This window comes from Rhipicephalus microplus, chromosome 8, assembly GCF_043290135.1.
Source record: "Rhipicephalus microplus isolate Deutch F79 chromosome 8, USDA_Rmic, whole genome shotgun sequence".
Lineage (NCBI taxonomy): Eukaryota > Metazoa > Arthropoda > Arachnida > Ixodida > Ixodidae > Rhipicephalus > Rhipicephalus microplus.
Window position 1 is genome coordinate 44,423,492 of NC_134707.1, and position 16,246 is coordinate 44,439,737.

The 16,246-nt window shown below is 45.4% G+C and overlaps 1 pseudogene; it reads right to left on the reverse strand.

Annotated features, from left to right (window-relative positions):
• Positions 1 to 3,591: 3,591 nt before the first annotated feature.
• Positions 3,592 to 4,611, reverse strand: LOC142768254 (uncharacterized; annotated as a pseudogene).
• Positions 4,612 to 16,246: the final 11,635 nt, after the last annotated feature.

The window sequence follows — 16,246 nt, forward strand, 5'->3', positions numbered from 1 at the left end:
TTAGCAATTTTTCGGATTGTCATTGCAGCATCAGTCCTTGAAAATGGTATAAATTCTTCTTCACCATCTTCGTGTGCTGATCGAGCAGCTTTATTGGCATGTTCGTTGCCCAATATGCCACAGTGACTGGGAAGCCACTGAAACGTGATTCTGTGTCCTTCGTCGAAGAGGTGGTGAAGCAGCTCTCTAATTTCCAGCACTAGTTCTTCATGAGGTCCCCGGCGTAAGGCGAATATCAAACACTGTAGTGCTGCCTTAGAGTCCGTGAACACGCTCCATTTCTTGGCTTCTTTTTGTTTAGTGACTTATATTGCGCTAAGTAGAGCATCAAGAATTAGAGAACGTAAGAAGATAGCTAGAGGAAACACGCTCGCTAAAAAAATATTTCGTGAGGTGGTTTCAGAATCCGCGTGCCTTCGATCCAAAAGCAAACGGTCGTAAACTCCGGGTTATCCCAAATCTTTTTTCTCTTGAATGAAAATAATAGAATCAACTATCGTCATATATTCTAATACAATTTGTCATTTAGGCTATATGTTTACATGCACACACGTGTCAAACAGAATTTTGAATTGTCCGACACATCTTTGAAGTGAAAACACACAAGCGCCTCAGTCCAAGCCACCCCCGAACAGGGTCGTAACTCTCGAACAACACTACGCACACTGATTTCTTCTCGAAAAAAATAATTTGTCGAGCAATGGGGCTCAGCATGCCTCTAAAACATGTGACACCACTCCATAATTAATAAATAGCCAATCACAAGATAAGACCATGTGGAACTGTGCGATTGATGCTTCTTTCGACACCCTACTGAAGCATATAATCGCCTCGTATAGTATATAGAGTAGGAAGGTGCATGGTGGAAAAGGAAAGTGTGCGTGGGGAGAAGAGCTGTGATAGTGAAGCGGAAGGGAGAATAAGGCATAGCCTAGAAGCACTGAGAAAAATAGGAATGGAAAATGGGGCAGAAGCATCTCGCAGCACGCGTCAGTTGATAGTGAGTAGTGGCGACCGGTGAATTTCAACTAAGTAGGCAAATTTCCAGTTGAAATTTGAGGAAGTAAGGTGGTAAGCTGCGAAGCTTATTTAAATTTTCGCCTCTTACTTTTTTTCCTACAATGAAAATAATTGAGGCCCATGTGCGTAGATTCAGGGTCACTCTAAACAACCCCATGGAAGGTCGAAATTGCAGAAGTCCTTCATTTTGTCGTCTCTCAAATTCATATTGTGATTTCGTGAGGTTAAACCACAACAATAGTTTTTTGCTCATTTCCGTTTTTATTTATACAAAGAGAGCATGCACCAGACCTGCTGGAGTGTTTTCCGCGCTCAACTTTTACGAAGCGCATTGCATAGCGACAATGACCGTACAAAAACGCAGCTATCTACAGAGTGACGCTACTTTGAGTGAGCATACCTTGTACGCCCTCAACAGCCTCGTATTCTACTTAAGCGGCGCTGAAGCTGTCCGCGACCTGACTGATACTGAGGGGATCCAAACAAGTGAGATTCAATCTGTGCCTTCAGGTGCAGGTGTGTTGTGTTTACAGTTCACAATCGTGGACGTATTTACGGGTGAATTCTTATTGCATTTTTGTAACTGTGCAGCGCGCAGGAGGAAAACTGGTGAACCTCGGATTCATTGTCTACCAGGGAGTTGAGGTATGTTTAATACGTCACAATGGTGCACATTTTGGCTCGTTCGTTAGCATGGTTCACTAATAGGAATGAATTGTACATATTATCGGCGATGGCTGATAAGCAAATGAATAGGATTTTTTTCAATTCTCTATTAATTGCGATTTAACATTACTTCGTTGAATCATTCTGTCATTTTTCCCCTGGGGCTTTTCAAAATGTCATACTACGAAGAACGCATTAGCATTTCAATAAAGCACTCCTAAAGTAACCTGCCTCATTTAGCAGTGACTATTCGAAGCACAGGGCAAAAAGTTGTAGATACAAACCACATTTTAAACGTAGATGAATATAAGGCCCCTCGACAAAGAGATAATACGGCTGCCATAGGTGTCATGTGAGGTACCGAAAAGATCACGTGAACAACGTTACCCGTATTACTAGCGCACAGTGGCTGCCACCACGATTTTCTTTTGCAATATAGACGCTGCGTCATGTGCTTATTTATTAGGGATAATGTAGGTTATATAGTAGTTATAAAAATTGCCTGCCTGAAAATTGCTCTTTGACAATAATGAAATTTTTCCCCATTCGAATTCAATTTTGACAGTGCCGAATGGTAGCCAAAATTATCTAATATTAAGGTAAATATCGAATACAAATATTTTGTTAATATATAAAGCAAAGAAAAATTGAGATATGCTCATGTATTCAAGCAAATAACGTGTCGAGGGACTGCCACAAAAGCACTCCATCTTGTCAGGCTAAAATACAAACAGTAACACGTGGCCCTGATTCAAGCTCTTTGGCTGGAAAGTCACAGTGCTTATGGCAGTGAAAAAAAAATAGACAGACTCTTTTGAAGCTTTGTGTGCATAAGTTTTTTCTAGGGGGTATTGTCATAATTTTATTTGAACTAAATACTTAATTTTTATTTTCCTTTTTGCAGATGCTCGAGAAATGTATCACCACAGTCTTTGCACCCCAAAGTGGTACACCTGAAGGAAGATTATCCATTACTAGGTTTTGGTACAGAAGAAGTTTTTAAAGGGGGCTCGAAGTCTTCAATACTACGTATGTTAGGTGGAAGTTAAGAATACACAATGGGTGTCTAAAAGGAGTTTTTTTATGTGTTTGAATTTCCCAAACCCGTGTACACACTCGAATTATGCGCAAGTCAGAGAAATGTTTACCTTTTCAGACAAGAATTCGATTATTATTTTTACATATGCTGCCCGGCTCCTGTTGGCGTTATCTTCCATTCAACAAAAAAAGCAGGTTAGACCATTTCTGCTTGTTTTGCGTTTCTTTGCATCTGGAGGTAATTTCAGTCAAATTACGCAAATTTGGTGCAAGGCATTTTAGGCCGTAGCGGTAACAATTGTAGAACTTGACGTAATGACTGATTCAAGCTTGACAATGCATTAGTTTAAAACAGCATTTTTTGTTCGTAGCAGCCGTCAATTTTTCAATCGCATCGCCTAACTGCACTGACAAACTGTGGGTCTACATAGTAGTAATAGTAGTAATATCTTTGATATGACTATATTGTCACGGGGCAGAGAATGTATGAAATAAATATATTCACGGAGTATACAGGAAGAGCCAGAGGCAGCTGCAGCGAAGATGGAGGTACAACAGCAACAACAACACGAGCGCAGTCACTTTCATCGTCTTCATCGTCTGCCCGATATCTCTCGTTGCCGATGTCGCTTAACATATAACCCACCAACGCTAGCAGCACCGTCACGGTGCCTAAAGGAGAGTAGGATCATATGCGGAGATATATGTTTTCATGGATGGATGGATGGATGGATGGATATGGCTGTACCCTTGGAATCGGGCGGTGGCTAGAGCCACCAAGCCGTTATAATTAATGAACCAAAAAGTAGATTTCTTTTTTAAATAGTGAGGTTGAGGATTCGTACTTTGCACCGAAGGGCTCAATTTTCACTCGTGCCTTGAGATTAGACACCAATAAGGTAACCTCCTTCTTGTTAATTCCACCCGCTTTAAGTCTATTTTGCCCTCACTGTTTCTAAACCCCAGTGTTTTGAAAAACACTGCGCCATCAACCTGAACTACAGGGTGAAGCCCTTTACAGAACATTATCAAGTGTTCGGCAGTTTCTTCTTCCTCTCCACACGCACTGCATACCGTGTCTACCTCTTCGTATTTGGCCCGATATGTCTTTGTTCGCAATACTCCCATCCTGGCCTCAAACAGTAGAGAACTACCCCGAGTATTATCATAGATCTTTTCCCTGGCTATTTCCTGCTTAAAAGTTCGATAGATCTCTAGTGCGGACTTCTAAATCATGCTAATTCTCCACATATCAGTCTCAGCTTCCTTCACCTTCTTCTTAACCGATAATTCTTTTTGGTTCGGCCCCCTGCTGTTTTCCAAGTATTTACCAGTCAATTTTCTGGTTCGCTTCCGCCATTATGTATCGACATTCTTCATGTACAAGTAGCTGAATACCTTCCTAGCCCAACGCTCCTCCCCCATTTCTCTCAATCGTTTCTCAAATTTTATCATGCTGCTAGCTTCCCTGCCCTCAAACGATGTCCAGCCCATATCACCTTGTACTCCCTGATTTGGTATATTCCCGTAAGCTCCTAAGGCAAGCCTACCTATTCCAAGTTGCTTAAATTCTAATCTTGCTTGAACTTCTGATCTCATGCACAAGACGGTATTGCCGAACGTCAGACCAGGAACCATGAACCATTTCCATATTCCTCTCACAACATCATACCTATTGTAATTCCACAGCGCCCTGTTTTTCATTAGTGCTGCATTCCTGTTACCTTTAGTCGACACCTATTTTTCATGTTCCCTTCGGTACTCGGCCCCATTCCTTATCCATACACCGAGATATTTGTATTTATCTGTTACGTCTAGCGTGACCTCCTGTATTCTAAGCTCACTACCTTCATTGTCATTAAAAATCATGACTGCTGATTTTTCCATACTGAATCTGAAATGTAACCTATCTCCCTCATTACCACAGATGTCCAGCAATCTCTGCAAATCTTCCTTGTTTTCGGCCATTAGCACTATATCATCTGCGTACATCAATGCTGGTAGTGGCTGTTCAATGAGTTTTCCTTGTTTGACGAAAGAGAGGTTGAAACCCAGTCCACTTCCCTCTAATTTGGCCTCTAATCCTTGTAAGTACATCACGAATAATAAGGGTGACTGAGGACACCCCTGCCTAAGCCCCCGTTTCACCTCTGTGGGCTTAGATACCTGTTTTTCCCACTTTATAGCTACATCGTTACTTTTATAGATCTTCTTTAAACAATTAGTGACTACATCTTCCACGCCTAGTGTGGCCAGTATTCCCCACAGTTCCTCTTGAACCACGCTATCGTACGCTGCCTTGATATCCGAAAATGCTAGCCACAGGGGCCTGTGTTCCTTTTCTGCTATGTCGATGCACTGCGTCAGTGAGAGCAGATTGTCTTTCAACCTCCTGTGTTTCCGAAACCCATTCTGCAGTTCCCCAAGCACCCCCTCATCCTCTGTCCATGCCTGCAGTTTTTCCTTTATAATCCGCATCGCCAGCCTGTAGACCACTGATGTCACTGTTATAGGACGGTAGTTGTTTATGTCAGTTTTTTCCCCCTTTCCTTTATAGATCATGCTCATCCTGCTAAGTTTCCATCCATCGGGAACTTCTCCATAGATTATTATTTTGCTCACTGCCTCTCTCAAAGCCTGCTTAGACTTCGGACCTAATGTATTATTCAGCATAATTGGAATGCCATCTGGGCCTGTTGATGTTCTACTAGGAACCCTTTTCTCAGCCGTTTCCCACTCTTGTTGTGAAAATAGAGCCATTGCGCCACTTGATTCATCGTTGTCTATTGTGGTGCATAAATCACTTCTGTGTTGGATTTTTTCTGTCACCCTTGTTCTTATATATTCAATATCTTCGTCCCCTTCTATCCTAGCACCTTGGGCTGTAGTTATAAAACTCTGCTCTAGGCTCGTCTCATTTCTTAGGGAGTTTAGATGGTTCCAAAATTTCGCAGCTGCCTTTCTATCTTTTTTATGTACTTCTGCACGCCACTGAGCTCCCTTTTTTCTAATCTTTTCATTGATCAGAAGGGATGCATCCCTTCTACAGCTTAGAAAGGTTTCCTATTTTCTTTCAACATCATCTGTCGGTTCACCCCGCTGCTTAGCATGTGTGTGTTCCCTAGAGGCTTCCTGACGTTTTGCTATGGCTCTCTTAACTTCCTCATCCCACCAACTTTTGGGTTTGTGTCTTCTTTTCCGGGGTGACTTGTCACGAGTCTTAGCAAGCTCTAGCTCAAAGAGTCTAATTAGATTCGTGTATGTCCACACTGTCTTATTATCCTCCGTGATTACTTTCTCAATTTGTTTAGTGGCTATTTCAATTTTCCTTTCTGGATAGAAATTTTCCTGTAGTTGCTCATCTTGTCTCCTTCCCACTTTCACTGCTCTTCCAAAACTTAGCTTGATACGTTTGTGATCACTACCCAGACTTCTGGAGCCACCTTCATCTATGTGCATTCCCCTGATCTTATCATACATCTTATGCGACATCAGTGCATAATCTATCGTCGACTGCAGCCTTTTTACCTCCCATGTTATTTGCCCTTCACACTCCTCGGTATTGTTGCAAATGATCAAATCCAGTCTTTCACACATATCCATGATCATTTTTCCTGTCGAGTCGGTATAGCCATCTATATCTTTTATGTGCGCATTCACATCTCCTAGTATAATTATCTCGCACTCTCCTCCTAACTCCTGAATATCCTTTGATATACACTCTACCATTGCCTGGTTTTCCTCTCTGGCCTTTGCTCCCGTCCAAAAGTACACGAAACCGAGGAGTGTCATTTGCCCTGCCACTTTCCCTTTCAGCCATAAATATTCCTTGCACTCCTGCTTGACCCTTTGCCAGTCTGTACTTTAATGAATGAATGCCACAATACCACCCCCCTTTCTGCTGCCTTCTGTTCTATTACAATATTCCCACGCGTAGTCCACATTGTTAGGGGGTTGTTCCATGTCCCTGAAATCTGTTTCTACAAAACCGTATACCGTCGGCCTCTCCTCCTTTAGCTGTTCTTCTATCTCTTCCCACTTTAGCCTGTTCCTACCGCCCTGCATGTTAATATAACCTATGCCTGAATTTGCTCGGCACTCGTGGCTACGTTTATTTCTGCCCTGGACTCTACCTATATTAGATCCTGGTGCCACTTTGGAGTCGAATGTGTCCATACCACCAGTCCAAGAGTCTCCCTGAATGTTTTCCTCGTTACTAGCTATCCTGCACTGCGAAGGGCCCGCTTGCCCCACAAAAAAGCTACTGCGCGTCCTGCAAGTCGCCAACCCACCTCATGACCTAGCCGCACATCGAAGTGAATTCTGTCTCGTTGAAAACCACCCCACCTATGCACTTAATTCTCTGTTTATTTCCACCACCCCAAAGCCTTTATCTCGACTCATCCGCCATATCTCTTGGTTTGCGTCGACAACCGCTCTTTGCAGGTTGCTATCACGCACCGGTACCTCCAGTATCGTGCCTATCACTACCTGTACCTGAGGAGAAGTGGCGCGCGTGCCATCAACGCCTTTCGCCAATGTGGGTGCTAGTCCTGCTGTATCTTCATTTAAGACATCGTTTAAAAACCACCTGAATTTATCACGAGGTTTCGTCGATCAGCTGTAGTTTTGAGTTTTGCGCTCGCTTGCCTCATAACTGCTTCCAGTTTGCGTCTTGGGAACGCCCCTACTGCCACCCTCTTGTCACCTCCTACCCTCTCTTTGATGGCTTCTGTGCATCGATTTATATTCGAGTCCCCGGCGATTATCACATGTTGTTACTTTTCAGCTGGAGCGTCCAGCACCTGGGGGCTCTTTGCACCTGTCACGCCGGCTGCTTTGTCCCCTCCCAGCCCCACCACTACTTCGCTGAAGCTGCGCCTTGCGAATATTGAACCGGCTGAACCTGTTTTTCCCCAACTTCCTTGCTCTTTCTTCTCCGCCGTTCTGGTTGCCGAGTCCCTACTATTCTTTCCGTAGGCCGCTCCTCTGTTCACCTTGGCTAGTGCTTCCTCGGCGGACTTCAGCCTTTCTCCCATTGCCCTCATTTTCTCTTGCTCTGTCGCCAACGCAATCTTGAGCTCGGCGATTCTCATCAGCAGTTCACTCTGGGCAACCACATTTTCTCTATTTTTTCCTCGACCTCAAATTGCCTACACTTCGCGTCAGCCTCTTCTTAACCCGTTTCTACACTTGGGTCCACTTTCAAGACCACTTCACATCCTGAACACTTTACAGTCTTTTTAACCATGTCTTTCTGACACCAGTTGTCCCTATACTCGATAATTACTAAACACGATTCCTGCCCTACGAAAAAAATGTCTAAGCTCTACTACAAAAATTTGCGTGTTCAATGTACGCGCACCTCCCCCATGGGGTGGCAAAAGAAAAAAAACGAAAAATTCAAACACACACACACGCCCTAACTAATAAATACCTGGTGACAGGCCCCCGAAAAAGCCGTACCATACAATAAGTGCTACGAAGACTTCAACTGCTACCTTACAATTACAAATACAAGCTCAAAACATGCAAAAACACTTATCTGCGCAGTCGATTGGGAGCGCTCAAAAAACTCGTCCATCCATCTTGACAGTTCGGTCGCGAGCGCCGGTCACGTGGACGACGTCAGTGGTGGGTGCGGAGGATGACGACTCACTGTCCAACGAAGCAATCTCGTATGTGACCGTGGTAAGCAGGCGTAAAACCTTGGAAGGCCCTGAGTAGCGAGGCAGAAGCTTCGAAGAGAGGCCGACGTGGCAGCATGGTGTCCAGAGGAGGACCAATGAACCTGAGGAGTAGAAAACTACTCTGTGATGGCTATCGTACTGGGCCTTTTGAGAGAGCTGCGAGCCAAGAAGACATTGCCGTGCGATTTGGTGGGCCACTTGAGCCCGAGCAGTGGCATCCCGGGCGTACTCTTATTGATTTGCGTAGTTGATGAGAGAAGAGTCTCGAAGGGTAATGCTGGATGGCGGCCGAACAATAAATAGAAGGGGGAGAAGCCAGCGGTGTCGTGGCGTGACGAATCGTATGCGAATGTCACATAAGGCAAAGTACTATCCCAATCAAAATGATCTTTGGAAACGTACATGAAAAGCATTGTTGTTAAGGTTCGATTTCGGTGCTCGGTAATACCATTTGTTTGTTCTCGATAAGCCGTAGTGAGCTTGTGACGCGTCGAACACGAGCGAAGGATGTCAATTACTACTTTTGAAAGAAATGAGTGACCACGCTCGGTCAGCAGCTGTCGAGGAACGCCATGGTAAACAATTACGTCATGAAGCAAGACGTCTGCGACGTCAGTGGCACAGCTCGTCTGTAGCGCTCGTGTGATAGCGTATCTCTTGGCGTAATCAGTCGCTACGGCTACCCACTTGTTTTCAGCGAGAGAAGTAGGAAATGGCCCAACGAGATTAAGACCGACGTGGTAGAAGGGAACGATGGTATGCCTATTGGTTGAAGTGGACCAGCTGGTGGCAAGGTGGAATGTTAGAAGCGCTGGCAGGACTCACAAGCAGCAACGTATCGGTGCACAGAACAATAAAGGCCTGGTCAGAAGAATCTACGCCACACGCGATCATACGTGCGCGTGATGTCCAGCATTTGGGGTGTCGTAAAGCTGTTCAAGAACAGCGGAACGGAGTGTCGCAGGAGCTACGAGTAGCAGTGCTGGTCCCTCGGCGCTTGTGTTGCGTCGGTAAACATTGCCATCACGTAGAACGAACAAGTTTAGTGACGGGTATACGTGGGGGAAATGTAGACTCTGCATGATAGACCACAAGTGAACATCACTGAGCTGTTCCTTGCGTATGTCGGTGAAAGCCGACATAGAAAATATACAAGGGTCGGAATCATGTACTGAAATGTCGGGTGGGTCTGTGGTGTGGCGGGATAGACAGTCGGCATCTTGGTGCATTAGGCCAGATTTGTATGCCACGTCAAAGCTGTATTCTTGTAGTTTCAAGGCCCAACGGCCAAGTCGTCCAGTTGGATCTTTAAGGTATGACAGCCAGCCCAAGGCATGGTGATCTGTAATTGCCGTAAAGGTGCGGCCAAACAAGTATGGTCGAAATTTTCTGACTGCCCAGACAAGTGCGAGGCACTCATGCTCCGTTATGCAAAACTTGCTCTCCGAAGGAGAAAGGAAGCGACTTGCATAAACGATGACACGATCGTGTCCTTGTTGCCACTGGGCAAGAACAGCATCGATTCTATGTCCGAAGGCATCAGTACGAACTCCAGTATGGGCTGACGGGTCGAAATGAGCCAAGATGGTTGGGGTAGTAAGTAATGTTGTAAGGTTACTGAAGGCAGTTGCTTGGTCAGTACCTCAATAAAAAGTCATGCCCTTCTTCAGTTGTTCCGTAAGTTGTCGGGTAATGTCAGCAAAATTCTTCACAAATATCAAAATTAAGAGCACAGGCGGATAAAACTCCGTGAATCTTTTGTGGAACGTGGTACAGAAAAATCTTTGACAACTCTAATTTTGTAAGGACCAGGTTGCACGCCTAGAGCACTGACAAGGTGGCCCAGCACACTGATTTTCCGACGCCCAAAGCGACATTTGGAACAGTTGAGCTGAAGTGCTGCTGTCCTGAAAACCTCAAGAACAGCCGATAGGCGGCTAAGGTGGCTTTCGAATGTAGGTGAAAATACGATGACGTCATCGAGATAGCACAGGCACGTGGACCATTTGTATCCACACAGGAGACAGTGCTTGAAGTTCACGTCTGATGATCTTGGCCCCGTGCTCTGCAGGTAATGGCGTCTGTAGTGCAGGCCCGTCTTCGCGCGTTCAGGTTGCTGCTGTGTTTGATAGTCGCGTGAAATGGTGGGCGATGCGTTGACTTTTTGCGGCCTCAAAATGCTGTCACTCCTCGATGATGGCATCTACCGTGTTGTAGTCCTTGCATACGAGAAGGTTGAACGCATCATGTGCAGGGCATTTCAATATGTGTGCTACTTTTTCGGTATTTTCATGTAATTGTCTGCTTTTCGGTAAATGGCGAGCATGTCCTATATGTAAGTCACGTAGGAGTCTGCTGACGTTTGCGCAAGAGATGCCAACTCCTTCTTGGCCGCTGCCTTTCCACCCATAGACTTGTCGAAAAGGGCGCGCATCTTTTCTTTGCACGCATCCTAATTTCTAATTTTATCTTCGTGGTTCTCCAACCACACTTTTGCTGTTCCTTTTAAGTAGAACGAGATGGTGGCTAACATAAAGAGCTTGATTCCTGTGGTAATTCTTACTTGTACGTTCGTACAACGGCAACCATACTTCAATGTCGACATCATCAGTGCCACATAACGTGCCAGGATCTTTTAGCTGCGGAAGGACAACAGTTGTTTGTAGTCACCTCGGCGGGAGCGGGTCCCTGGTCTGCCATAGTGGAAAAATTCAAACGTCGGCCACTTCGGAGCTCCGTTATATCGTGTTGTACCCCGCATCACCACCAAATGTCACGGGGGTGAGAGAATAAATGAAACAAATATATTTACAGAGTATAGTGGAGAGCCAGAGGGAGCTGCAGCCAAGATGAAGGTACAACATGATGATGATGATGATTCCACAGCCATGGCTCGTACTCACTCAAGGGGATCAGCCAAGAATCAAAGAATTAATTCATTAAGGTTTTTTATTTCAATATCGAAACCACCCACCGGAGAAAAAAAAGAAAAAGAAAAGACACCCTAGGCAGAATTACAGGAGTGCAATAGTTGTTTATCACTCGTTCAGATCAGACAATCATTCATCACATTGAATAGGAATCAGCATGGTTAAACAAAGCTCCTGTGTATGTTGGAATACTTTTACAGCAATAATAATCAAGCAAGTAAAAGGTTAATTCTTAACCTTTTATTTTCGTTAAGGTACTTGCAAACTGCATAGAAAACGTTCCCGTGGCTGAAGCCCCGATCGGAAGCACTGAAGGAAAGCATATATTTCATTATGAAGTTCAGCTCCAGGCTAGCGATTGGGAGGACTAAGAGTGTTTACCTGAGCAATTTTCATCGGCGACAATATTTAAAATAGGGCTCTAAAGTTTCTGATTCTGAACAAAAGTTGCATAGCGGTGATATCACTAGACCAGCTCTATGTGAATAGAAATTTAACGGGGGGACACGAAATCAAAATCTGGTTGTTATGGTTTCCAACTGTCTTGTAGGACACAAATAAACTTTCCACAAGAATTTTAAGTGAGTAAATTTTGGTGTTGACAATATTGCTTCCATAGCATCTGCACGAGGCGCAAGTTTTCTGCATCTTGTCGCAGTTATAGTGGCCACTTCGGGAAAGACTGATAGTACTGGCCGTTCCAATGCTGCTCGTGCTAGAGAGTCGCCGATTTCATTTACTTCTAAGTCGCAAAGACCAGGCACCTATACTAGTTTACGTAGCTGCAGCTGTGGAGGAACTAGCATAAAGAGCGTCTTTAAGGCCATCGATTTTGTTGACGCCGTAATCGACGTACATGCTGACAGGGAATCAGGGAATATGTGATTATGATCGCGTTATCAGCATTCAACAAAAAACTGGGGTGAATTCAGGTAATCCTATTGAAAAAGACCAGTCAAGCGAATGGGATTATATACTTACACCTGTCTTTTCATCTAATACTGAAGCATCTGTGGCTTTATTATAATTCATTTCTGCATGTGCAAGATAATCCTGCAGTCAGCTATTTAAGACCCTATAGAATTGTAAGTTGGGCTCAAAGGGAAAACTCTCATCGAATTCTATCTTAAGATATTGATTTCTAACCAGCACCGCAATCACATCTCGAATTTTAACGTTTATCCTGTCTAGTTGTTTTTGGACAAACAATCTGAGGTGTTCAAAGCCGTGACCCATACGCAAGAAGAAAGGTGTCTCGGTCATTTATAAAGGCATATTCAGATCGTCTTGGCGCATAGCTATAAACTTTCAGAAACGTCTGAACCGTTAGGATACGAAAACGGCAAGGCAATGTAGGTATTCTTGCTTCCTGATACAAAACAATGTTTGTTACAAACCTAGGAAGTCCTAGACACAATCTCAAGGCTTCTCGTTCAAGCATAACCAGAGGCTTTATTTTGTAAGCAGGGCCACCGGAGAACAATACGCACCCAAATTCTAGCATTGGTCGCATATACATTTTATATATCATCACCATTGTGCTTCTGCGTAGACCATATCGACGATTGCTCAGTCTACGAAGAATTCCTAAGGCACTTTGTGCTTTAGATGGCATGCTTTTTATGCGGGGATTCATGTTTAGGTTGGCATTATAAATTACTCACAAATATTTAAAAGATCCCATCTTTGGAGTGGGCTCTTGTTTATAACATATTGAAATTGAGATGTGATCTGATAACGGGAATAATAATACTGCACTCTTATTTACATTTAAGGTCATGCAGACTGCATCTAGCCATCACTCCAGCATATTAACATATCTCTGTATATTTTGATATAAAGAATATATGTCACTATGTGCCGTGAAAAATCCAATATCATGAGTATATAGAAGCACCTTCACATCCTGGCAATGTGGGATAGTGCTCATTAAGATGTCAAATAGAACTGGCGCTAATACAGCGCCTTGGGGGTGTCGCGGTAGAACGCGAATAAAACACAGATACACCTTGGGACAATGAAAGCAGCGTGTCCTCAACAGCTGAGCCACAAGATCGTCTTTTTCGGCCTCGAGAGAAGCTAGAAGCCCACTACCTCGTGCCCACTAAATGCCCCATCATCGTTATCATCCACATGTAGACACGCGTCATTTGCCTCTCTCTGAAAGAGCATCGGCCTGATGCGCAGTCCGTAATGCAGTTTTTTTTCTAAAGTGAAGTATCACGCAACCACTCGCTGACGTATGGTTTCATGCGGACTACGTGAGCGAGTTCAGGATGGTGCTGGCGACGCCTTGTACTATACGAACAGTCGGGAACAACTTCGTAAGTGACTTCGCTCAGTCGTCGCACAACTAGGTACGGTCCAAAGTATCTTCTTAAGAGTTTTTCGGAAAGTCCTCGTTTTCGTACGGGCGTCCAAAGGCATACTTTGTCGCCAGTTTGGTAGACGACTGTTCTGCGGTGAGCATTGTAGCGGCCTGCATCGTAGTCTTGCTGCTGGCTGATCCGTAAACGTGCAAGTTGCCTAGCTCCTTCTGCGCGTTCCGTAAACGTGTCGGCGTCCGGGACGATGTCGTCGCCTTCGTGCGGTAACATTGCATCTAACATGGTTCGTACTTCCCGTCCATGAACGAGGCTGAAAGGTGTCATGCGGGTCGTTTCTTGCTTGGCCGTGTTGTATGCAAACGTTATGTAAGGCAAGATTGTATCCCAATTTATTGTGTTCGACGTCTACGCACATTCAAAGCATGTCTTCAATGGTTTTGTTTAGACGCTCTGACAGCCCGTTCGTTTGCGGGTGGTATGCGGTGGTCTTACAATGCGTTGTTCCACTCAGCATCAAAGCATGGTCCAAAAGAGCTGCTGTATATTGTCACGATGAGTCAAAAGTACTGGGGGATTTATTAAACCCCCAGGTAGCTAGCACTAGGACGATGCGTCAGTCGTGGCTTCCTCTTGAGCAAAGAAGCACGCGAACTTCTTTTTTCCTCTAGATTGAGAGCCGCTCTTGCTGTCAACCCACTACGTGCTGGTGGCATTATCCCCCCTTCCGAAAAGAAAAAAAAACAAGTACCAAAAAGAGGAAAGGAAAGTACATAGCAGCACCGCGATGCTACTACAAAGGCACGTGAAAAAAAATCGAAATTCGGATGAAGTGAAAGTAAAAATTGAAGAGCGTGCCAATATAGGAAACGTCAATGAACGAGAAAGTAAGTTCACAAAATAAACAAAAACACGAAGAACGCTGTACGGTAGATGAAAAGTTACGAACAACGCGCAATAAATGGTTTCATGCGCAACACATGAACGACGTCCAGCCTCAGCCGTGTCCTTCTGTGTGCATGGGGTGTTGAGTCCGGAACCACATCGTAGTTCACGTCACTGACGCGGCGTAACACTTTATATGAGCCAAAGTACCGGCTCAGCAACTTTTAACTAAGGCCACGGCCGCGGACGGGCATCCACACCGAAATTTGATCTCCGGGGCTGTAAAACACTTCTCTGTGGCGGGTATTATAGCGTCGTGCGTCTGCCTGCTGTTGCTGGTCGACGTGCAGTCGCGCGAGCTGCCGGGCTTCCTCAGCACGCTCTCCCAATTCTTCGGCGTCTGTTGCCAACTCGTTTTCGTCCTGAGACAGTAGCATTGAGTCTAGCATGATCTGCACTTCGCGGCCGTAGAGAAGCCGAAATGGCGTGAATCGCGTGGTCTCTTGCGCGGCAGTATTATACGTGAAGGTCACGTAAGGTAAGATCCGGTCCCATGTTTTGTGCTGTACGTCGTTGTACATTGAGATCATGTCTGCGAGGGTTTTATTCAGTCGTTCGGTAAGTCCGTTGGTTTGCGGGTGGTACGCAGTTGTCCTTCGCTGTCTAGTGTTGCTCAGTTTGAAAACTTCGTCCGTAAGCTGCGCCGTGAATGCCGTCCCTCTGTCCGTTATTACACTGGAAGGAGCACCGTGTCATAACACGATGTGGCGCATGAAAAATTGTGCTACCTCAGAAGCCGTTGCTCGTGGGATCGCCGGGGTTTCACCGTAGCGTGTCAAATAGTCGGTCGCGACGATCACCCATTTGTTGCTGTCCGCAGACATAGGAAATGGCCCGAGAATGTCCATGCCGACTTGGTCGAACGGCGTGCAGGGTGCTTCATTGGTCTGAAGCAAACCAGCTGGCTTAACAGATGGTTGCTTTCGGCGCTGACATTCCCGACAGCTCTTGACGTACTTCTTTACGCTTGCTGAAAGTCCTGGCCAATAGTACCTCTCGCTCACTCTGGCAAGTGTCCTTGAGTAGCCCAGATGACCGGATGTGGGTTCGTCAAGGCAAGTGAAGAGGACGTCGTCTCGCATGTCTCGAGGAACCACCAGGAGGTAAGCACGATTGTTCGAACGAGCGTTCTTCTTGTACAGCACACCGTCTCGCAGGCAGAACGACGTCAACGAGCGGGATAAATGACGTGGTATGATTGCGCCCTGGCCCTTTAAATGATCAATGAGTGGACGAATCTCTGCATTATCTCGCTGTCGTTCGCTCAAGTCTGATGCACTAACGGCGCCCAGAAAGCCTTCGTCTTCCTCTGCTTCCTGACTGACGACATGATGGGGTGCGCGTGACAGTGTGTCAGCGTCTTCATGCTTACGGCCGGACTTATGGACGATGGTGACATCAAATGCCTGCAGCTGCAAGCTCCACCGTGCTAGCCGACCAGAAGGGTCGCGCAGGCTTGCCAACCAACAGAGCGCGTGATGATCCGTCGCTATCTTGAAGGGACAACCATAAAGGTACGGGCGGAACTTGGTGATTGCCCACACGACTGCGAGGCACTCTTTCTCCGTGGTGGAATAATTCGCCTCGGCACGGGATAGAGAGCGGCTGGCAAAGGCTATCACTCTTTCGATGT